Source organism: Furipterus horrens, unplaced genomic scaffold (genome assembly GCF_987537825.1).
Source record: "Furipterus horrens unplaced genomic scaffold, mFurHor1.1.pri manual_scaffold_6, whole genome shotgun sequence".
Classification (NCBI taxonomy): domain Eukaryota; kingdom Metazoa; phylum Chordata; class Mammalia; order Chiroptera; family Furipteridae; genus Furipterus; species Furipterus horrens.
In genome coordinates, this window is record NW_028327176.1 from 127310829 (window position 1) to 127335569 (window position 24741).

Here is a 24741-nt window from a genome sequence, read left to right on the forward strand (position 1 = left end):
TTATGTTTGGTATATAATAGGTATTCCATAAATTATATTTACTAGTATTCTCACTTGATTTGTTTGGGTCCCCCCACTGTATGTACTACATGCAAAAGTATTCTACATCATTGGGGGAAATGCAAATAAAAACCACAGTGAGACACTACCACTCACCAATCTGAATGACTGAAATTTAAAAGACCGGTTACACCAAATATTAATAAAAATTTGGAACACCAGAATTCTTATAAATATATACTACGAATGTAAAATGTACAGCCTTTGAAAAAGTTTCTGGAAGTTTCCAATGAAATTAAACATAAATATACTCCTGTCACTAGCAATTCCACTTCTAGATCTTGAAGCAAGATAATTGAAAATATATGTTCACAAAAAGACTTACACAGTTATGTTCAAGTTGCATCACTTATAATAACCCAAAACTAAAAGTGGCCCAGATATCCATTAATAGAAAAAATAAAATAAACTGCTGTGTATTCATGGAATGAAATACTACCCAGGAATAAAAAAGAATAAACTACTGATATAAATAACATGCATGATTCTCAGACATATTTTGATGATTAAAAGAAGCTATTATGGGCTGAATTGTGTACTCCCCCACCATTCACATATTGAAGTCTTAACCTCTAGTAGCTCAGTATGTGCCTGTATTTGGAGATAGTCCCTTTAAAGGGTAATTAAGAAAAAATGAGGTCACATGGGCAGGCCTTAATGCAATATGTTGGTGTCCATATAGGAAAAGGAAAACAGGACACAGACAGCACAGAGACAGAGACACCATGTGAGGATGCAGCAGGAATATGGTCCTTTTCAAGCCAAGGAGAGAAGGTTCAGAAAAAACAAATCTGCCAACAGCTTCAATTTGGATTTTCAGCCTCCAGTATTTTTAAGAAAATACATTTCTGTTGTTTACACCATCAGCCTTTGATAATTTTTCTGGCAGCCCTAGCAAACTAATACAAAAGGCTTACACAAAAGAATACATATAATATTATTCCAAGTATATAGAATTCTAGAATCAGCAAAACAACTTTGTAATAAAAAAAAAAAAATCAGAATAGTAGTTGCCTCTGAAGACTGGGATAGTGCATTAACTAATTGGGAAAAGACCAGAAGTTTCTGGGGTGATGATAAAGAGGTTTGCATTACACGAGTATATGCATTTGTCAAAATTCATGAATGTGTAGTTAAGATTTGTGTCTTTCACTACATATTAATGCTATATCAAAAGAGGGGAAAAACTGAAAACAATCAATGGGCCCACCTCTGACATTAGAAGCCATAATGCTCCCATTTCTCTTTTTCCATTGCAATGATAAATCCAAGCACCAGAAATGCTACTGTAATTTGCATTTTTCACTTCAATGTTTGCTAAAACCCATCAAAGTGAAATTCACTGGCTTACATACCTCTTTTATCGTCATTAGACGAGAGATATTAGTTGAAAAATGAAGCTGAGTGGAGATGAGACTTAAATTTTTATTCCCTGAATAGGAAGAAAAAAAAAGCTCAATTGTACCATGGGCCAAAAGATTTTTTGATACTCAGCCTAAATAAATTGGATGTATTGAAAAACATAAGTCTATAATATTTAAGGCCCTGAGTTGAACATTACTCTACTGAGAGGGGCTAATTCTCAAAATTTTTGAGGAGCAAGGAAATAGAAATTTGCAAGGGACTAGGTAATAGCAGCTATAACTGTTCATGGTGAGTGGTTCTGGCTTCTTTCCGGTGTAAAATGAGGAAGCTTCTTGACTGGTTCAAAGGTCAGGTACATTTTGTTCAAAGGGGAAGAAAAACCCCAGTGTTCCTGCCCATAGGTTGTCTAGCCTGTAATCTTGAGACTAATATTATACTTGTTAAGAAATTCTACACTTTGTGCCTTTTAGGAGATTCATATTTCTCAAATTGCCTTAGGACATCTACATAATCTCTTTGGCATTTTGACTGTTTTTTGACCTAGATATCAAGTTTATTTGCCTCTCATGAGTCAGATCTTTTTTATATCACTAAGCCTTCTCATTCAACCAGAAGGAAGTGGGTGGGAAGTCATGGTTAAGGATAGCACACGAAATTATGGGTCCACAAATCTAGTCTTAGAAGAGGGAAACAAACACTGATCCTCAATCTATGAGATTTGAGATGAGGCATAATAAAGGATCTTTGTTTATATTATTAGACTCCTCAAAATTGTCAGCTTTTGCAATATACTTTTAAAAAAATTGTCAAGCTTTCAACATAATCTCCACTTCTGAAGAAATCAGTTACTGTTTGAACTCCTTTTTTCTCCTATTTATCCTATAAGAAAAAATAATATTTGACTAGAACTGGCTAGATATTCAGTATGGTCTTTAGGATGAAGGCTGCTCTACATCTGTGGGATTATCACAATCTCCCTACCATTGACCTGTGACAACCAACACCTAGTTATAATTTCAAATACTCATTATGATGTCCTCCAAAATGCAAATCTTCATTCTTCTAGGTCCCATCTTTCTATAAAGAATATTACAGAGAAGTATATTCTCAATACCTTTTATATCTAAGAATAATCTGTAATACATAAATCCTTAAAGAAATAAAACTCATAAAAGCCTGATAAAACTAACTAAAATATAAGATTTAAGTCAGAAAAATAATGTCTTTAATATAATTATTGCTCCCTGAACTCTATAAACCTATATTGTCCTGTCTGCTTTCACTTTGAGCACACACGAGATTAGGAATTCTACTGCATTTGTAAATTCTTTTTTTTTAATGTGTTTTATTGATTACAGTGTTACATTTGTTCCAATTTCCCTTCCCTCTGCTCCCCTCCACTCGGTGGCTCCCCTCCCTCCCCTTGTCCCCCCTTTTTAGTCCATGTCCATTGGTTGTACATATAGTTCTTCTCAACCTCTCTCTGTCTATTCCATTCCCTCCTACAATGTTTCTTAATTCCTATACCACCTCCCTCCCTCTCCCCCTTCCCCTTCCCTGCTGACCTCCCCCCCAATATGCTCCCCATATCTATAGTTCTTTTTCCACTCTCGTTGCCTATTTAGTTTGCCTTTGTTTCAATTCCCTAGCTTCTGTTGTTGTTTCTTGTGATGCAGTTTTCATTTTAGTGTTCATAAATTCTGATGTGACAGCACTTCAAAGACAATGTATTTCTCATGTTTTTGTGTGTTTTTCATGGAGCTTCTTGAATGTTGGTTATTCTCTGCTTCAAATAGACTTTCATTAAACATCTCTCTCCATGTATAGATTATAATCAATTGAGGCCTAAACTAACTCATTTTCAAATCTTTCTGTTGCTTAGATACAATGAAATATGAAGCCCACTAATTCCCCCAGTAAAGTAACTGTGCTATGATGCTTTATCTCAGCCCAAGTCGACAGAACTTAAAAATCTTCAGAAGTAGGAAAGGAGATGTGACTTATGGTGGTGAACACACTGTACAATATACAGATGATCTATTATGTAATCTACCCCCTGAAAACTATATTTCATTAACCAATGTAACCCTAATAAATTCAATTTAAAAATTTTTCAGAAATGGTGACTCAATCAATAACCCAATAATGTAGGACTTCATAATCCAAGCCCCAAGGAGTAAATAAATAGGTATTATTTAAGCCTCATTATGTTCTTGGTCACATTTTTCAGTGGCTAAATATTATTTCTAATAATATAATATGGAAAATAAATGAAATTATCTTAATCTCTGAAGTGTCCATAAAATATTACTGCCATGTCCAATCTCTCAGGGCCCTTTAAAATTCAGGATAATAAAAGATTAATAATTTCACATGTCAAATTTTAATTAACCTCACAAAGGGAGATTTTGAGCTGAGTCTATATGATAAAACTATATGCTTCTCAATCTAATTTCCAGAAGACATTAATGTGATAAGTCTCCATGTGTGTACTGATTTACAAGATACAATTATTTTTGTATGAAATTATTTTAATAAATAACTAAAGATTATATTAGCCAAATATTCATTAGATAATACTACATCGCTGGAAAGTATTGTAAGCTTTGTTGGTGATTCATCCAAGTTTCATCTATAGGAAATATAAATTTATTTGATCACTCTGCACATATTTTCTTCAGGCTTTTCTCTGTAGAGTTAGATAGAAAAAGGAACATAGATTGTTAAACTCATTACCATAACATAAAATACAACCTCTGTGATCCTCTAAATGTAATTTCACATACATTTAAGGGCATCAGCATTATTAAATATTAAAAACCAGTCTATCATAGTATTCTCACCTGGAAGTGCTAAAACATGAAATGACTTTCTTCTAAAACTTAATTTTAACTTCATCAACACTGCTGAAACTATGTCACCACATATTTATTAGGGCAAGCAATATAATAGACATAAGCTAGCTAGGGTGTAATGATAGTCTCTACCACTAAAATTTAATACCAACAAAAAAAGAATGGATAGCACTTCATTCAATATTGTCTTGGGGGTAGTTTCTTTTAAATACACATATCAGAGAAAAGATAGGCTTAAACCACTTTTGGGTATATCTATTCTAGGGAAATAAAACTGGCTCTTAACTCCCTCCTGTCAATTCTGTACCCACAAATTATGCTTCTTAATCCCTACACCATTTTTCCATTTCTCCCCCTTCCCTCTCCCAGCTGATAACCCTCCAAATTATCCCCACACCTCTGATACTGTTCCTATTCAGGTTTGCTTTGTTGAATTTTATTTTTATTTTTTAAATTCAGTTGTTGATAGTTATAAGTTTCTTGTCATTTTATTGTTCATAATTTTGATCTTCTTTTTCTTAAGTAAGTCCCTTTGACATTTCATATAATAACAGCTTGGTGATGATGAACTCCTTTAGCTTTACCTTGTCTGGGAAGCACTTCATCTGCCCTTCCATTCTAAATGATAGCTTTGCTAGATCGAGTAATCTTGGTTGTAAGTCCTTGCTTTTTATCACATTGAATATTGCTTGCCAATCCCTTCTTGCCTGCAAAGTTTTTTGAGAAATTAAGTGACAGTCTTATGGGAACTCCTTTGTAGGTAACTCTCTTGCCTTTCCCTTGCTGCTTTTAAGATCCTCTCTTTATCTTGAACATTTGGCATTTTAATTTCGACATGTCTCAGTGTGGTCCTCCTTGGGTCTATCTTGTTTGGGACTCTCTGTTCTTCCTGGACTTGTATGTCTATTTCCTTTGCCAAATTTGGAAAGTTTTCCTTCATTATTTTTTCCACATAAGCCTTCAATGTCTTGCTCTTTTTCTTTTCCATCTGGCACCCCTATGATTTAGATGTTGGCATGTTTAAAGTTGTCCCAGATGTTCCTAAACGTCTCCTCAGTTTTTTCTATTTTTGTTTCCTCTTTCTGTATTGGTTGACTGTATTTCTTCCTTATGTTCCAAATCATTGATTTGAATCACAGTTTCAGTCCCTTCACCCTTGGTTTTGTGTGGATTTTCCTTCATTTCACTTAGCATAGCCTTCACTTCTTTTCTTATGTGTTTGCCGTACTTAAGCATACTTGTGAAGCCTGTGAGCATCTTTATCACCAATGTTTTGAACTCTGTGTCTTTTATGTTGGCTGTCCCCTCATCTGTTAGGTTGGCTATCTCCTTGTCGCTTAGTTCTCCCACAGGAACCTTGATTCGTTCCCTCTTTTGGGCCATACTTCTCTGCCTCCTCATCTTGACAGGCTTCTGTGTTTGTTTGCCTCTGTTTCTTAGATAGAGCTGTTGCACCTGTTATGTTGTAAGGGGCAGAGCCTTAGTTTTTTTATCAGTATAGGGCGACCTGTTTTACCATGTTGTACCACTGTATGTTGGAGAGGGGTCTGAGAGAGAAAAATGCTGTTTGCTCAGCATTTGCGCCTTTCCAGGCACTTCTCCCACTTCTGTATGGGACTGGTGACTCTCTAGCTGTTGTTCCCAGAGTGGGTGGGTCTGCAGATGTTCTAGAACTGTGGGGGCCCCTTAAACAAGTGGACTCTTCTGAGAGACTGGCAGTTTCTTATTCCACCCCAACCCCCACTGGTTTGCAGTCAGAAGCAATGAGGCTTTATTTTCTCCAGCACTGGAACCATGAGTGGTGTGGTCTGGGTTGGTGCTGTGAGTGCCCCCAGGTGTCCCTCCCCACTTTTTAAAATGTATGACTGAGATTTCTGTTTGCCTGCTGCTGCTGCCACCACACCGCATCCTTTCCATCCCAGCTCCGCTCCTCCTACCCATTTGGATGAGCATTTCTTCTTTATATCTCTGTTTGTTGGACTTCCATGCATCTTGATTTTCTGGAATTTCTAGTTGTCGCTAGTTCTGAGGTAAGTGTAGTCCTTCTTAGTTGTGGAAGGAGACACAGCATGTCTGTCTAGGCCACCATCTTGGCATGAAGTTGACTCTACTATTCCTTGATTTAACAATACCTGTAGGGAAAAACACAACCTCCTCTTTTCCTTTAGGCTTCTTCCCTAAAGCTATTAAATTTATTTGTACTTAAATCAGTCAATGACTCATAGTTCATATCTGTTTCTGAAAGATGAATCTAAACTAGTGAAATCTCAATCATTAGTGACAGCAACACATTAAGGTACTTTGGAAAATTGTTGTCCTTGGTAAAATTTTTAAAATAGAACTGATAGAAGCATAAATACCCATTGAAAACTAAACAACCCTGGGATCTCAAAGCCTGACCATCAGAATGACAAATATGATAAGCAACAAGAAAACCCAAACAGAAAAGTTCCCATATACCCAGTCATTATTAGCATATTTCTAAACAAACATGTAAAAATAAAAATCTCCCATTAGTTCAGATATTCCAAAGACTATTAAGAAATATACCAACCCTGAAATTTAATTTATTTTTAAAAGCTTTATTGAGGTGTAATTGATATACAAAAAAACTGCACATATTTAATGTATATAATTTAACATGTTTGAAAAATGCATATATCGGTGAAACTATCATGACAACCAATGTAATTAACATATTCATCACCTCCAAAAATTTCCTTCTGCCAACCTAGTAATTTTAAACACCAAAAGTGGAATTACCTTTGGGAATTCAGGTAAATAAAAGTAGTAAAGGGGTTGTTAACAATGATTTGGCTTAATAGAACACAACTAGTTCTTTATATTCTGTAGGTTCTAGAAATCCTGCTCAGCTGAGGGTTCCCAAGTTGGTTCAAATAGTTAATTCTAAAGAGAGTACAAGTATAATTTCCTTCTTGATACCAAAAGGTAAATTATTTCTCAAATTTAAGAATATTTAAACTGTAAAATTTCTGTCAAAGAGTAGTCAATCTGTGAAAATCCAATTTCATAATTGTAATTTCATCATATACAATAAATGAAAATATTTTTAAAAGCACAATAAAAACTAAAATTGTTAGTTAATCTGTGGACTTCACATATTAGGAATTTTAACTAATTACAAAGATAGTGGAGCTGTTTTCAGAAACACGCACTTAGCTAGTCATGTTTACTGTATTAAGCAGAATGAACCTGCCAACTTTAAAGGAGACAGGAAAGAGGCTGACCTAGCCATTGTCTGGCCCCCATCCCAGAGATGCACACTTTCTATCAACCTGAGAAGTAAGCAGAGCCTGTCTATCAATGTTCAGCCAAATGTCTGAATCACCCAAAATATCAATCCTCATCCTTCTTCATACTCATATCCAGTAAGTCTATGAAACACTGAGAAATTAACATTTGCATCAGAGAAATATACTGTGAAATGGAAGAAGTTTCCATTTCATGCCAACGAGCCTCATTAGACAACTGCTCAGGGGTTAGGCATTTTGCATGTCACATTATTCTACAGCTAGAAGTCTGAGAACCTACAACAGCCAAGTGGATAGTGGGTAGCACAAATAGTATATTGGCAAGAAAAAGAAGGAGAAAAAGAAAAAGAAAATGAGAGACTCTTGAACATCAAATGGATGCAAGCTCATCTTTCTAAGTCCTAAAAGGATAAATAAACTTTTGAAGCCAAGTTATAATAAAAACAGAAGAAATTTTGGAAAACTGTGTGGAGTCCTCAAAAATATGAGAGGAGATATGGTTTTATATGGTAAAGGAGCAGAAAATAATAGTAGTGAATAGACTGAGATTTAAAGATAAGGTAAGAGGATAAGGTAAAACTATAACAGGTTCAAGTAAGTAAACAATAGGCAATAAATAAAAATAGAGGCAAGAAAAAGAAACAACTTATACATTTAAATCTAGTAATTGATGAGAATAGATTTGAGAAACTATTTCAGAATGCAGAGAAGAAAAGTAACTATTAAAATATTGACCAAAAACATGTATCTACCATAAGAAGTCTAGATCTTTATCAGGAAGATACAAGAGTAGGAAAAAACAAGAAGTTAGAAATAAAGTAGTAAACTTTCCAAACTCAAATAAACCATGTGTGAATATATATCCATTTATTATATATTCAAATAATTATTAAGGTTTGATTTTACAGAATACACAGAGGATAAAGAAAGCAAAAAGAAGCATCTGCCATATCCTTTCCTGCATGGATAATTGGAATGACAGACAAATAATCACATAAAGAAATACAAAATTACAACCAGGACAAGGTAAATGGTGTTATAAGATGATGTGATAGGGGATTTGACCCATTCCGGAGGTCAGAGAAGATTTTCTTTAGGAAGTTATGTTTCATATGAGGTCTGAGAGACAATGAAAATTAAGAAGCTCAAGCATCACTTGCAGAGAAAATATAACATATGAAAAGTTCTATGGCAAATGTGAGCACAGCATGACTGAAGAACTATAAGAAGGCCAATGAGACTGGAGCTGACAGTCAGGAGGAACATATATGAGATGACAATGTTAAGTAGTCATGAGCTAGCCCATCTATGGCACTGTAGATCAGATATTTCAATCATTTTTTACCAAGACATTCAATAAGAAATACTTTTATATCTTAAAAACACATACCCATATGTACATATACAGAAAACAATTTGCTATTTTTTGAAAGTGTTAAAAAACATGAAATAGAGTTCTGGCCAAGATGGAGGTGTACATAGACAAGCTTCACTTCCTCATACAACCATAAGAATACAACTAACCTCAAAATAAAAAAGAATCAGAATTGTCAGAAAATTGAACTGTATGGAAGACCAACAACCAAGGACTTAAAGGAGAAATATCAGTCCAAATGGGTATGAGGGGGGGAGACAGGCAGCAGGGTCAGAAAGGACAAGGTGTGGCAGTGGGAAGGTGGCAGCAAGGAAGTGGAAGCAGCTGGCAGAATGGGTGCTCCCACATTTACACTTGGCAGATAAAAATGGGGAGGGACATCTGGGGAGTGATCCCAGCCTGAGGCCACTGTGCAGCCCAGGGTTCCACTGCTGGGGAAATAAAGCTTCACAGATTCTAGTGGTGAAGACTACTGGGGGTCAGGGTGGTGCAAGAAACTGCCCGTCTCTCAGGAGCATCCATTTAGAGGGCCCCCATGGTCCTAGAACATACACCTACTCTGGGAACCACCACCAGGGCAACAGCTAGAGGGTTGCCAGTCACATACAGGAAGTGGGTGAGGTGACTGGAAAAGGGGCAAGTGCTGAGCAAGCAGCATTGCTCCTTCTCTGACCCCTCCCCAACATACAGCACCACAAACTGGTGAAACGCGTTGCCCCACACTGACGAATATCAAAGGCTCTGCTGCTTACAATGTAATAGGTGCACCTAAACAGAGAGTCAAAGCAGCTCTACCTAATACATACAAACACAGAGAGGGTGCCAAATTGAGGAGACAAAGAAATATGGGCCTAGAGTAAAATATTGAAAAAAAAAAATCGGACTTATAAGACTACACAAGATCATCTAACAAGAAATCCTCCAGACAACACGATACTAACAGAGAAATCTAAATTGGATTGGCTTCAGACCATTCTCTTGCAATGGGAAAGGACAAGAGGCAATGAAAAAATAAACCACAAAATTTAAAAGGAAAAAAGTTAGTTAGCTAAAGACGTTATGTTAACCCAACTATCATTCAGGCATGAAGGAAATAGAAAGTTATGATAAAATACAAAGATATTGAGAAAAATCTATTATCCACAATCTTGAAAAATATTAAAGATATGCTTCTACTGAGAGATAAATTCAAATTTAAAAAATAAAAAATAAGGCTGTCATGGTAAAAAAAGAAAAGAAACACTGAATTGATATTGAAGCCAACTAAAAATAAAATTGAGTTTAGACAGTTCTTAAAAATAAGGTGAAACTGCATACAAAGTAGGAAAAAATTCTGAATAAAAAAGATGTGTAATATAAAAATAATGAAATTACAACAATGAGGGAATAAAAGACAAATTACTTAAAAGGAGAGATAATTAAAATCATAATAAATTCCCCGCCTAACATGGAATAAATGACTCAGAAGATGCAATGACTAGATTTTGGTAATCAGAAAAGAAAACTTGGGGCATATTTTAAAATAAATACAAGCATAGCCACAAGTCAAATGTAACATGCATTGTAAATCTTCAAAACCACTGAATTTTAAATTTTACAACAATATGAAAAAATAGTTCGAAATAGTAAAACTCCAAAAAAGAGACTAAGTGCATTAAAAAAACAAATATGAATAAGACAAAAACAAAACTTAATACAAAACAGAAAACATCAAATATACCACATAAAAATAAGAAAATTGAAGCCCCAGATTAAAACAAGTACTTTTAGATGATTTCAAATTGGTTATAAGCTCCTTACAAGCTAACATAAAGTTTAAAAAATTATCTTTTAAAAATAACTTAGGTGCAGTTTACCAGTGAGCTCTTACAAGTATCTAAGTTATAAAGAGCAACAAATCCCATGTTACATAAATTACGGTATAAAAGTGAATAAATAATGAAAAAACTTTCATTAAATTTTCTGAAGCCAACACAATTCTTGTGACACAGCTTAATGTATCAATATTTTTTAATGTGTCAAGACACGTTATTTGAAAACCACTGATTTAGAAAATAATGAGGATGAAAATAAAAATAGAAATTTTAGATATATGATCGAATTTATTTATAAATCCAGTCTTCAATACTTTACTTAAACTCGAAAAGTCAGAAGAAAAGCAAGACAGAACCTAAGACGAGTTGCAAGAAGTAAAATTTAGAATAATTTAAAAAATTGAATAAATTTGAAAATAATAGAAATCCACTTCAAAATTCAAAACTTGGTTCTTTTTAAAATAGCACTCTGATAAATTTAGCAGAAGAGAAAAAAACAAATATAACGAGTAATGATAAAGCATTTTAATAGAAATATGGGAGCATTTAGAATTATGAGAGAATATCTTACACAAATATTTTGTTCAAATTTTATACAAATATTTTTAAAATATAAAAATTCTAAACAGTTTATGTAATGGACAGTCTATAATAAAATATAAATGATCAAGATGACTTAATTGGAATAAAATACTGTAATAGGTCCATAGCTACATATACATTATTTTTAAAATTTGAAGAATTATCTTAAAGAAGGCTCTAGAATCCAAAAGTTGTATAAATGAGGTCCTTCAAGTGTCAGGGAACAGATATTTTCCAGGCTCTATAAAGCATTTTAGACTATTCAAAAGTGTGTATTGAAATTTTTATAAATTTAATGAAACAAATACATTCCCAATATCAAAATGTTTACAAAATATAAGAGGCAAAGATGTAAAGAAAGCTGCACACAATTTTGGATAAATACTGGGTAGGAAGGGAGTGAGGAGGTAATCCTAACCAACTGAATGTTAACAGAACACTAGCAAACACCACCTCAGATCAGTGGAAAAAGGATAATTTGACTCACAAATAAATTTGTGAGTCAGGCTTATTTTGAAACAAAATAAATTAGATATCAGGATATAGCAAGTTAACACTCCAAGTGTAAGAGGTGAAACTATGAAGGAACTACAAAAAAATTTAGAAACACATTCATAGGTTTGTGGAGTGGTAAGGCATTTGTAAGTATTTTAATATAAATTTTATTAATGTCTAAGCACTATACTGTATACCTGAGACTGATATAAAACAATATCAAGTGTCAACTGTAACTGAAAAAGGAAAAGAAATAAGGAAATATATTAGCAAAGAAAAAACATAAACATACAAGCCTTACTAGTAGGACTTGATACTTTATCCTTTTAGTCATATATTTCCTCTTCACTAGTTACATACTTCTGACTGAAATAACTTTATTATTCTTATTAAAAATAATAATTTGCCTAAGTCTAGGATTTAGTAAACACATTCAGCATTCTAATTCATTCTAATTAAATTTCAGTTTTCCAAATCTAAATAAATAACTGAATCTGAGGTGAAAGACATGATAGGCAAAAAAAGCAAAGAACAAAATCATAATGGAACAGATCAACTAAATAAAAATTAAGGCTTCCAGCACCAAAAGATTAAAAGGCAAAATCATATTCTATGAAAAATTTGCAGCAAATATTACATTTATAATACCCTTAATAAAATAAAATCCTCTATAATAATTTCCCAACAACCAAGAAATAATTGAATGAATTATTACTTATTCACATGAAGAATTAGTTATTAAAATACTTTTTAGGAGGAAATGTTCCTGATCTACTGCTAAACAGAAAATTAATAGAAAGTTATATATCTATCCAAGCAGATGTAGATATAGATATCCCTTGATTCTGAAAGTTAATATACACTACATTTACAGATTTATACATGCATGCCTTTATTACACATACATTTATATTAATATATTTAAATACAAAGCCTTCAAAAAGGTGGTATATTAGAGATAGCAGAAAGCATTAAATTTATGAAAGCTTCATATCTATCATTAGCTTGTAGCCAACCTACTAATGCTGACTTTCTGACTGAAAATATTGCCTTCATGTTTTCAGTGCCAGATGCTACCAGGTAACTCCTTCTTAACGACTTCCCCAAAACATATGTACAATAAAATTGTTATCTCCACAATCAACACATTCAGTTTCATTCAACAAATACTGTTAAGCACCCACTGCGTGTCAAGACTTGCTGAGCAGCAGGGACTAAGTGGTGACTAACAAGGGCACTCACCATCTTAAAGAGCATCATCTATTAATTCTGTTCCCTGTTCTGGTACCAAGTGTGACCTTTGTTTTTCTTTTTCTTTTTCACTTATTTTATTTTTTTAATTTTTCAATTATAGTTGATGTTAAATATTACTTCCAGGTGTACAGCGTAGTGGTTAGACATTGTGCACTGAGGAAGTTACATTCTCCTGGATAAGCCTAGTATCTACCTGGCACTATACATAGAAATTTCAATATTCTTGACTATATTCCCTCTGCTGTACTTTATATTTCCATGACTATATTCTGTTTGCTATGCTTTACTCTCTTGCATCATGATGATGCCTAAATTCTGGATCTAATAAGAATCAAATTTCAGCCAATTTCCTAAATTATCTGCCAACCTTCCAATAAGGGTAATTAAAGAAGTCAGCAAAGTAGAATACTGCTTTCACTTAATTAACAAGATAATATTAACTTATAGATTCTTTGGATAAAGTACAAAAACTACACTGAATAACTTTTTTCACTTTAAAGCTTTCACATACAAACTTTTAAAATTCCTGTTGCTTGAAATAATTTTTAAACAATAAAATTCCTGTTGCTTTCATTTCTCACTACTCACCCATCTCTCTCTCTTTTTCTTTTTTTTTTTGCAAATGTTTTATTTTTTGTTTTTTGTATTGTTTTTCTATTACAGTTGTTTCATTTTTTCCCAGTTCTTAACATAATCTGGTTCCCCTTCTGTTGCTTTACTGAACCTGCATTCCCAAGGACCACAGATCAGCCCCTCATAGCTATCTTCAAAGTGCTTGCTTTGGGCCTTTTCTCCTGGCACTCACTGTGGTTTACATCATTTCCTCTTCAAGTAATTCTGTCAACCACTGGGATGAAGCAGCATTATCTGATACTTTTCCTACTGTCTATCTCTTTGTGACTGCTCTTATCAATCTTTTCCTCCCAAACAGACTTTTCACAAGATTGGACCCTTTGACCCTTCTCTCAACTATTAATACTTTCTCTTTTGGAAAACATATCAATTCTTATTAATACTTCAACTGTCATTTCTGCAAGGATGACTCCCAAATCGCTAGGTATTGTTTACTCTTCTCTAAAGATAAAGGCCCAGTGGATAGTTCCCGTGAACATTGCTTCAAACTCAAGAAACTTAAAATAAAATCCCCCATCTCCCCTAAACACGTACTCAGTCTCCTGACTTCACCTCAGTCCATAGTGTCTCCTGTACCCAGACCTGATATCTCTGAGTCATCAGTGAAACCTACTATTCAAATCTTCAGGTCTAGCTCTAATTCTTTTTGGATTAGTTAGCTTGGTTATTTGAGTGTTCTTAGTCTTGATTTCCTCATGTGTAAAATGAAATTCAAGTGCAACTCAAATGTGAAGGTGACATCATGAATGTGACTATGGTCTGTAAACTTAGACTCCTATGTGAATATTAGGTAAGGTTTTTTTTCCCCCACTCATCCCAAAACATAGTATATAATAGACACTCAGTAAATATTTGCTGACTGACTGAAAGAGTGAATGAACAAATGGTTGAATTAACGCAACTTGTGCTTCTTTTGAATATGTATAGCATTTACTTGTGCTGTGTCATCCATTTGGTGCAGATTACATATTACCCAGTCCTTTTACTAGGTACATCTCTTTACATGTGCCCTGTCTTCGTGTACTGACATTCAGATTCTCGGGAGTAGTTGTATTCCTTATCCTTCCTTGTGTTCCTCACAGGACCTGGCAAAGTCCTTATACATACAAGGTATGCACTAGTATTTAATCTTACATCCTACTTATGCCTTAAGTGTGTATCAACTAAATTTTTTCTATTAAAGGGAATTGATGCACTTTAATTTGCAAGCCCTTGTTCTTTTTTTATTTATTTATTGTTTTTCTATTACAGTTGTCCTACTTTTTCTCCCATTGCTCCCCCACCCCACCCGTCCCTTCTCCCACAATCAATCCCCACTCAGTTGTCCATGTCCATGGGTCATTCATACTAGATCCTACAAGCCCATATTCTTGAGGCTTTATTTACTTATTCATTTTTAAATCATGACTCATATCTTATTGGTTCAGAAAATAACACCAAATGGTGATTTTAATGGCGTGGTGGAAGAGAGTTTAGCCAAGCCAACTCACTTTTCAGATTTGCTTTAATTCAGTCACAAAATTCATTTCCTGTTGAATTTCAATGGCCAAGGGCATCTTCACTCTGATATATGTGATTTAATCAAGCTGCTTCTGGCTATGTTAAACTAAGCTATGCTGTGGAACTGCAACTACAGATTGTACCAGCATTGGAGCATTTTTAAATTTCTTTATTCATGATGACATTTCTACACTCAAGCAAATAACAATTTTGCTGTCTCTCCTTCTTTTTTCTTAGGAAAACTTACTCTCAGAGTAAAAACAAAGCAAAGAAACAGAACCCACACACTTGCCAGGAGGGCAGTTATAACAGAATGGGAAATGTGTACGTGTCAAATGACCCAGCCTTTGGGTTATCTGAACTTTTCAGTTGGGTTTGAGTAGGTGAAATTGCTGTATCACCCACAATAGTATTTTCATTACCAATTTTCCAGCAGACTTTTACTCATAGCTCTTTATTACTCTGACTGTTGCTACATTAAGTGTATTAATGTTTAATGAAATAGAAATGAATGAATAATAGACATTTCTCTGTCGTGTCTGAGCCTGACAGGCTTGCATATCTCATAAGATTCAGATAACTTCCATGGACCAGACACATCAAATACAGATGAGATATATTTAATTCAGACATCAGAGGCCAAGAGATTCAATATATTTAGTATTCCAAGTGGCTCTTTAATTTCCTTTTCTGGAATAAACTCCTCCAGGTATGTGACACAGCCAGTTTGCGCTCCCTTATAACTTCTTTTTCAAAATCATCCAATATGAAACTTTCAATACAGAGTACTCAAGAGAGTAACTATGAAAAATATGGATTCCTAAGTCATAAGCCTGTATTAGTTTTCTAGGGCAGCTGTAGCAAAGTACCACAAACTGTCTTAAACAACAGACGTTTATTGTCTCAGAATTGTGGAAGCCAGAAGCTTGAGATCAAGATGTAGGCAGGGCCATGCCTCTCCTGAAGGTGCTAGGCACAGATCCACTCCAGGCTCCTCTCCTAGCTTCTGGTAGTTCCCTGGCCTGTGGGAGCAGAACTCTGATCTGCACATGGAGTTCTCCCTGTGTGTCTCTCTCTGTCCAAAATTCCTCTTTTTATAAGAACACTAATGACCACATCTTAACTCAGTCATCTGCAAAGACCCTATTTCCAAATAAGATCACATTCACAGGCCCTGGCAAGTTAGGACTTCAACATATTTTAGGAGGAAACAATTCAACTCACAACAGCCCACGTAGTTGCCCACAAAGGAAAAAAAGCATCAAAAGTCAAATTGAGCACCACAGGAAACCAGGCATCATCAGCTACACCTGAAGGTTACTGGGCATTTTAGAAGTTCAAATAAACAAAAATGAGGCAGCCTCCACCTGACAAAACTGCTACATGTTATTTTTTAGGGGGTAAGGGCAAAGCCCTTTAAGTTGAAAGGCTACATACCAAAGTAATAACGGACAACATTTTGAAAATGGGCTTTTGATGTTTCACAAGAAGAGGCTTGACACAAAATTATAGAGGCCTTCTCCTTTCATTTGGATGTTCTCTGGAACATTTTATTCAGTTCTAATACCATATCGTGATTCAAGCAGTTTTTTAAGCTAAGTACATTTGTGATAATAAACACAATAATCCAAAATAAAATAACTAATATTTTGTTTTTCCTATATGTTATTCTTTGTCCAAAGTGCTTTGCATATATTATCATGCTCAGTCCTTACAGCAAACCCATGGAAGAGGCACCACTGATTGTCATTGTTTTATAGAGGAGGCACAGAGAGCTAACTTGCTCCTTGCCACATTGCTACTAAGAAGTTGCACTGAAATGTGAACCCAAAATGTCTGGCTCTGGAGACTGTATTTTAATATTAACTTTCAAATCTATAATTTGTAAATGTTCCAATAAGCTAAACTATAAAAACTGAAGTTCTTCTTTTAACTAGCCTTTTGAAGTCCCCTGAGATATTACTGCCACCTAGATGGAGCTGTTCATTGAAATCAACATGATTTTTCACTTATCACAAGTATAAGCTCTATTGGTTTATCTTTATAGATTTTTGGTTTTCTTTTGTTTTGTTTTGGGCTTTATGGTGTTTTTTCCTGGGTAGACCTGACTAAAGGAAGACTGTTTTGGGGAGTAAGATCACTCGCACAGCCCTCTGGTTTTAATATATACAACAGGATCCAACCAGAGAAACAGAACTAGCATGTATGTCTGTATGTTACCCCAGAAGGTAACATACACACATACATCTTAAGAGATTTATTACAAAGAATTGACTTATGTTATTGTGGGGACTAACTGAACAAGCTCAAAAATCTAGGTCTGGCCAACAGGAAAGTCATATCAAAAAGAGGCTGGAACTCACAAGCGCCAGTTGAAGCTGCTTTGCACAGACAGAATTCGTGCCTCAGGGAACACTCAACCCTTTCATGCAGACTGTTCATGATAATTACTCTGAGTTCAAGTCAGTTGATTAACAATATTAATGACATCTGCAAACTCCCTTCATCACAACACCTATAAGTGTTTGATTAAATAGCCGAGGACTGTAGTCTAAACTTGACACATCAAAACACATACACACATCAATATCGTCGGCAGCCGTCCGTCTCAAGAGACGATGGCGTAGCTTCTTGAGAGTCTATCTGCACCGCCGAGAATGGCTGTGCAGTCCGACTCGGGAGTGACAATCCCTGCCACACTTGTTACAGGTGAAGGCAGATGGTCGTTGTTGCTGCTGTTGACGCTGCTTCCACCTCGATCTTTTCTGGACCGCCTCCTCGTTGCGCGCAGCCTCTGCGCGTGACGTACCTTGCCTGACCGCGAGCCTCCAGGCTAGGCGGTCGTCTGCTTGAACTTCCCATGTGTTGAGATTGATGGAGCATTGTGTCATGTCCTTTTTGCAGATGTCTTTGAACCGCAGTTTTGGGCGCCCTGTCATCCTCTTGCCTTCTGCTAGCTCGCCGTAGAGGAGGTCTTTGGGGATACGGCCTGCATCCATTCTTTTGACATGGCCGAGCCACCTGAGGCGTCTCTCGCTAAGAACTGCATGCAAACTGCTCATATTGGCTCGCTTCAGCACCTCGGCGTTGGGAACCTTATCCTGCCAGGTGACATGCAGGACGCGTCGCAGGCACCTCATGTGGAAGCTGTTGAGTTTCCTTTCGTGCCTTGCGTAGGTGGTCCACGTCTCGCTGCCATAGAGGAGAGTGCTGAGTACGCAGGCTTGGTAGATGCGCAGTCTGGTTTTCTCAGTGAGGCTGGTATTGTTCCACGCTCGCCGGTTCAGTCTGGCCATAACTGTGGCTGCCCTGGCGATTCTCCGGTTGACCTCCAAGTCGACTGACAGAGAGCTCGAGATGGTGGACCCGAGGTAAGTGAAGTCGTTGACAACCTCCAGGGTGTATCTGTCAATGGTGATGCATGGGGGAGTCCCCGTGCCTTGAGCCATAACATTCGTCTTCGTCAGGCTGATGGCTAGTCCGAACTCCTTGCATGCGTGGGAAAGGCAAGTGACTAGCTGCTGGAGTCCCTCCAAGATCGCCCCCCTTAAGTCCAAGACAGGTGAGGTCATCACTGACCAGGAACAGCAAATGCGACGGTGGACCGAGCACTACCTCGAGCTGTACGCAACAAAGAACACCGTAACAGACACTGCTCTTAATGCCATCCCAGACCTACCAGTCATGGAGGAGCTAGACACCCCACCTACTGCGGCAGAGCTCGGCAAAGCCATCGACCGCCTCGCTTGCGGGAAAGCACCAGGAAGTGACGGAATCCCTCCAGAAATCCTAAAGAGCGGGAAACCAGTCCTGCTACAGCCGCTCCACCATCTACTCTGTCTCTGCTGGAAGGAGGGTTGCATCGCCCAGGATATGAGAGACGCCAACATTATCACCATGTACAAGAACAAAGGAGACCGCAGCGACTGCAACAACTACTGGGGCATCTCTCTCCTCAGCGTCGTCGGCAAAGTATTCGCCCGGGTCGCTCTTGCCTGCCTGCAGACCCTTGCTTCCCGCGTCTACCCAGAGTCCCAGTGTGGCTTCAGAGCCGGCCGATCAACAGTGGACATGATCTTCTCCCTACGCCAGCTGCAGGAGAAGTGTCACGAGCAGCATAAACCACTCTACCTCGCCTTTATCGACCTCATGAAGGCGTTTGATCTGGTCAGTCGATGCGGACTCTTCAGCTTGCTACGGAAGATTGGCTGTCCACTACATCTGCTTGCTGTGGTCATGTCCTTTCACGACGACATGCACAGCATGGTGTCCTACAACGGCGCAACCTCTGAGGCCTTCCCAGTCAGCAGCGGAGTAAAGCAGGGCTGCGTCCTCGCGCCTACGCTGTTTGGAATCTTCTTCTCCATGCTCCTCCAATACGCCTTTAAGGACTGCAGCGAGGGTGTCTTCATTCACACCAAATCCGATGGCAAGCTCTACAACCTGGCCCGTCTACGAGCCAAGACCAAAGTCAAAGAGGTGCTCATCCGTGAGATGCTCTTCGCCGACGACACATCAATATACACATATTTTTTATATATACATGTAGTGTACACACATGTATATACACACACATATGTACATACAAGGGACATGGAGAGAGAATACATTTTTTATTAGTAATTAGTTCTTGGACAACATAATGAAAAATATGAAAAAGAAAGCTTTGGACATTGTCAAGTACAACCAATTCTCAATGAGAAAAATGGCTTTTTTTTCCTATGAAAATGTTTCTGAAGAGTAGCATTTTCTAAAAGTTTGTTTTCATCACTTCTCGGCCTTTCAGCTAAGGTCAAGTGTAGTATCTGTTCTTATCAGTTTAAAAGTTTGTTTTCAAATACAAGTATTCAGATGAGAACAACTTACTTGTAAAGTTCTAAAAGAATTATAAAAATGGTTAAGCTTCTCATATGATTTCACTGAGAAAATTTTTCTAGAAAAATATCCTACGATGCAAACAAATTCAAGTATTACCACTTTATGGAATAGTCTGGACTTGGTGGGGCTCTGACAGAAAACAACTTTTCTTCAACTCGGCCCTTCGAACTATCTCTTGGTTCTGCACCCATGGATGATATATCAAACAGATTCCACAGCTTCTCCATTCACCCGCAGTTCATTTTCTGGTATTAAGAAAACCATTCCAGCCTCATGACCTCTCACTAGCTGGATGCCTGTGGCAACTCGTGGATGGGAAGGAGGAGAGACAGCGGAGGTCTGAGGTAATTGATGCTGTTATTTCCAGCAGATGTCCAGATGCAAACTCTTCTTCTCATGAGATCTTCAGAAGGTCCTTCGGATGCTGTGTTCTTCCAGGTCACAGGCTGCACTCTTAGACCAGCTTTTTTGAATCTCACTCATTCCTGTTATGAATACTGTATACTTTTCCTGCTGGGGTTGCCTCGAACTACCTGGCACCTGGCAGTGCTCTAGAGGAACAACCTTTCAATATCTCTCTAGCCCAGCCAACCTTTATGAGATCTACCTAGCTCATAGAAACATACTGGGATAACATGCCATCTCCAAGGCAGCCCTTTGTCCTTACTTTGCCATTAGGAGCAGCTGCAGTCAGCCTCTGGACAGTAGGCTACTGTAGACCAGTGACAAGTACCAGGCACTCTAAATTCTGGGGCACAAGATTAGGTATTCCCCAAAGTTTCCAAGAGTATTCTATTCATACCACGTATAAGCCCAGAAAGGGGCTAATCTAAACCTTACTTTATTCAGTTGGTGAACTGTTGCTCATTTTTATAGACAATCTCCATACATAATACTCCTGAAGTACCCAGTCTTTGGGCTTGAGTGGGGGTGATAAGCACAGATTCTCCTGCCAAGCCTATACCTTTCTTATAAGAAATCCTTTCCTTATTCATCACCTCTATCTCACACCTTTTCTTATATTAAACTGGAGGTGAATGTTAAGTCACAGAACCACTTTCACCATCTCTTAGCAAGTCTTACATGGATAGTTTAGCACCACTCTCTAGTGTGCTTAGATATTTGGCACCATTTAATTTTGTCTGGAGCCTTAACTAGGATCACAGAGTATGGGATGTCCCACTGAACATCTTTCTACAATAATCTGAGGAAACAATTATATTTTGGGTAATAAAATTATTCCTTAAATAAATATATTTGATTTGTCAACAGTTGTTGCATCCACAGCATAGTTTGGGGGCAGAAGCTTTCTTCATTGCATTATGGGGAGAAACTTCTGTCTATTATTTAGGAATAAAGTTTTTTCATCCTTTGGGGATTTATTATAAAACTTCTGCATTTGGGGCTTGTTATGGACTGAATGTGTATGTACCCTAAAATTCATGTTTTTTTAAAAATATATTTGTTTGTTTATTTATTTTTATTTGTAGAGAGAGGGGACAGGAGAAAGAGAGGGAGAGAAACATCACTGTGTGGTTGCCTCTCACTCACACTCCCAACTGGGGACCTGATGTGCAACCTAGTCATGTGCCCTGACTGGGAATCGAACCAGCAACACTTGGCTCGCAGACCAACGCTCAATCCACTGAGCCACAGCAGCCAGGGCTAAAATTCATATGTTGAAGATTTAACCTACAGTATGGCTATATTTGGGGATAGCACCTATAAGGAGGCAAGTAAGGCTAAATAAGATCATAAGCACTGGCTGGTGTGGCTCACTGTATTGAGCACTGGCCTGCAAACCAAAGGGTCACCGGTTCAATTCCCAGTCAGGACACATGCCTGGGTTGTGGACCAGGTGTCTATCCGGTTGGGGGTACATGGGAGGCAACCACACATTGATGTTTCTCTCCCTATATTTCTCCTTCCCTTCCCCTCTCTCTAAAAATAAATAAATAAAATATATTTTTTTAAATATGACAAGATTCATATCCTTATAACAGTTCGCCAGAGATTTTACTTACTCTCTCTCCCTCCCCGTGCGCATACAAAGAAGAGGTTCTGTGAGCATACAGTGAGGTGATGCTGCCTACTAGGCAAGGCAAGAAGGCTCAGAATGAAAACTACCATGTTGGCAACTTGAGCTTGAATTTTCTAGCCTCTAGAACTGTGAGAGACAAATTTCTGTTATTTAAGTCACCCAGTTGGTAGTATTTTGTCATGGTAGCCTCAGAACGCTGAGACAGGGCAATTCACATCTGCACTTGCTCATTCATATTTTCTCTCAACAATTGCTTTCTGGAACACTAGATTAAAAGGGCTTCATCTGATGACACATTTTCTATGAAAAAAATACCTGTTATAGCAAGGGGATCAAATACCAGAGTCATTTCAGCAAATAAGTCATCTGGTTTTTAATCTAACTTTGCAGCGCATGAGAACACAGACCTAATCTGGAAGCAGAGAAATAGAGGCACTAGGTAAGATAGTCAGGGCCTCCATTAGGCACTGAGCATAATCTTTGTGTGAATTGAAGAGGGCAACCTTGTCTTAAGTTAAAAAACAAAAAGTTAATCTATTATTGTACAACCAGACCCATGGCATATAGTCTAGGGAAAATAGGAATGTAGGCAGCTGTCTCCATTGGCAACATAGGGGACCCAGTCTAAGGGCAGTGATGAGCGGTTATCTCACCTGTCATTATTTTTCTCCATCAATATCAGTCCCACTTATTGTTCATCATAATGATTCTAAAAGACTCCATCAAAAGAGAATCTTCTCTACTGCTCATTGAGAATACTAGTTGTCCTTTCTGGTTTCTCAACACCAAATCAATTCTGGTTCAAGACCAAAGCTAATATTAGAAGAAAAAAGTTTTCAAGTGTTTGTTTATTTTAAAAGAACAAAATCTACCCTAGGAATAGTGGAAAGTGAAATCCTTCTTCACACAGGGATGTGGTAGGAGGTGTTATGTGAGGCCAGGCCTGAGGTGGGGGGAAAAAAAAAGACAAGGAAAGCATTCTTTCCTCCATTTTCATACTAGCTATCTGTGACTGAAAAATAAAAGTAACACAAAAAAAAGTTTTAGGGAATCTTGGCTTCCCTTCTGCCAATATCTTTGAGAGTTCACTTTCTGTTAAAAATGTGAAAGAAGCATAATTATTTCCATGTCTGACTAATATGCGCTTGTTTGTGAAGGGCCATAATCCCGTAAGCCATGTGGATCATGATCTTGTTGTGTATTGAAAGTAGAAAATGAGGGCTGTTTTCATGCTGGCTCCTCTACTGACTGAGTCACCATGTCCTTGAGCAAGCTATTTCCTCTCTGTGTACTCACTTTAAAAAACAGATAATAGTGTTCCCGACCTCCTTGCCTCACTGGGATGTTGTCAGCATTAACAAGCAATAGGCCTATATTTTTAGAGTAGAAAGGAAGAAAATTGCTTAAATTTTAAAATATTTTCCCTCCCATAGATCTATTTTGTACAACTTAAAATTCCTGAATGAATCACAGTGGACAAAAAGGGTCTAGAATACACAAAAAGACAAGGTTATAGTTGACTCCAGGGCACAAATCTTTGGAGTCTTTTTAGTTTCTTTATGAAAAAGAGAAAGACCAAATACATTCATTTTGGGGGGGGCATTTTCACAGAAAGTAAGTAACCAAATAATAAAATCATAGGATGAACTAATATGAAAAAGTTACATTATAGCAAAAATAATACTGAGCAGGGTGTTGGGAGGGAAATATCTAGATTCTAGATATTGATTATCAACCTACTTAAGTGAACTTAGCTTCTCTAAGCCTCAGTCTATTCATTTGAGAAATAAGAGCAGACGATAATACTTATCAAGCCTAAGGTACTAAATTAAACAATCTTTCAAGAAATAATATATGTAAAACTTTCTTAAAATTACAAAAACACTCTGCAAATGCTAGGTTTTTCTTGCTACTGCTAAGCCAACCAGCACATCTTTCTAGTCACCATAGCATCACTTCATCTGCTTCAAGGATAGTGGTTATACCAATTTTCTTGGACATGAAATCAGTGCCAGCATGTTCCACATAATTAGAGTTTCCACCCATCCATTTTTCACTTTGACAGGGATAAAAAGGAAGAGAAGGGTTGTGTTCCATGGTTAGGGCATCCTTTGATTTGGATGTGAAATGAGAGCTTTAAGCAGAGGTGATGGGTCTGTGCTGATTAGGGAAATGAACTGTCTCCTCGCAAGGAGCCTTAGGTTTCCCCTACTTCAGGGTGTGTCTCTGAATACACAAAGAGACAGTCAATTTTCTATACAATAAGGTTTGGAGTGTTGCCAACCTAGTTGGAAGCTGAGGGAAAGGTTTATAGAAGAAGACTTTCAACATTTTCAAACATTAGATGACAAGAAAGCTTTTTTTCTCAATGACATCCAAGGTCTGCTCCAACCCTGGAGCTCAATCAGTCCATGAATCACAAAAGTATTAAAAAATTAAGCAAACACATAGATTCTCCTTGATTTCTTTGTCCCCTGTTTGAGACCCAATTATTCTCAGTCATATCAGAAATTAACCTATATCTTTAGCTTGCCGGAATTTGTCAGCCTTCCTTAGCCACTCCAGGCCATCCTTATAATTCTTTTTTTATAGTCCCTCCCTCCCAGTTGCACTCTTA

General features: G+C 37.1%; 1 pseudogene; it reads left to right on the plus strand.

Annotated features, from left to right (window-relative positions):
- Positions 1–19971: 19971 nt before the first annotated feature.
- Positions 19972–20111, plus strand: LOC150007388 (U2 spliceosomal RNA; annotated as a pseudogene).
- Positions 20112–24741: the final 4630 nt, after the last annotated feature.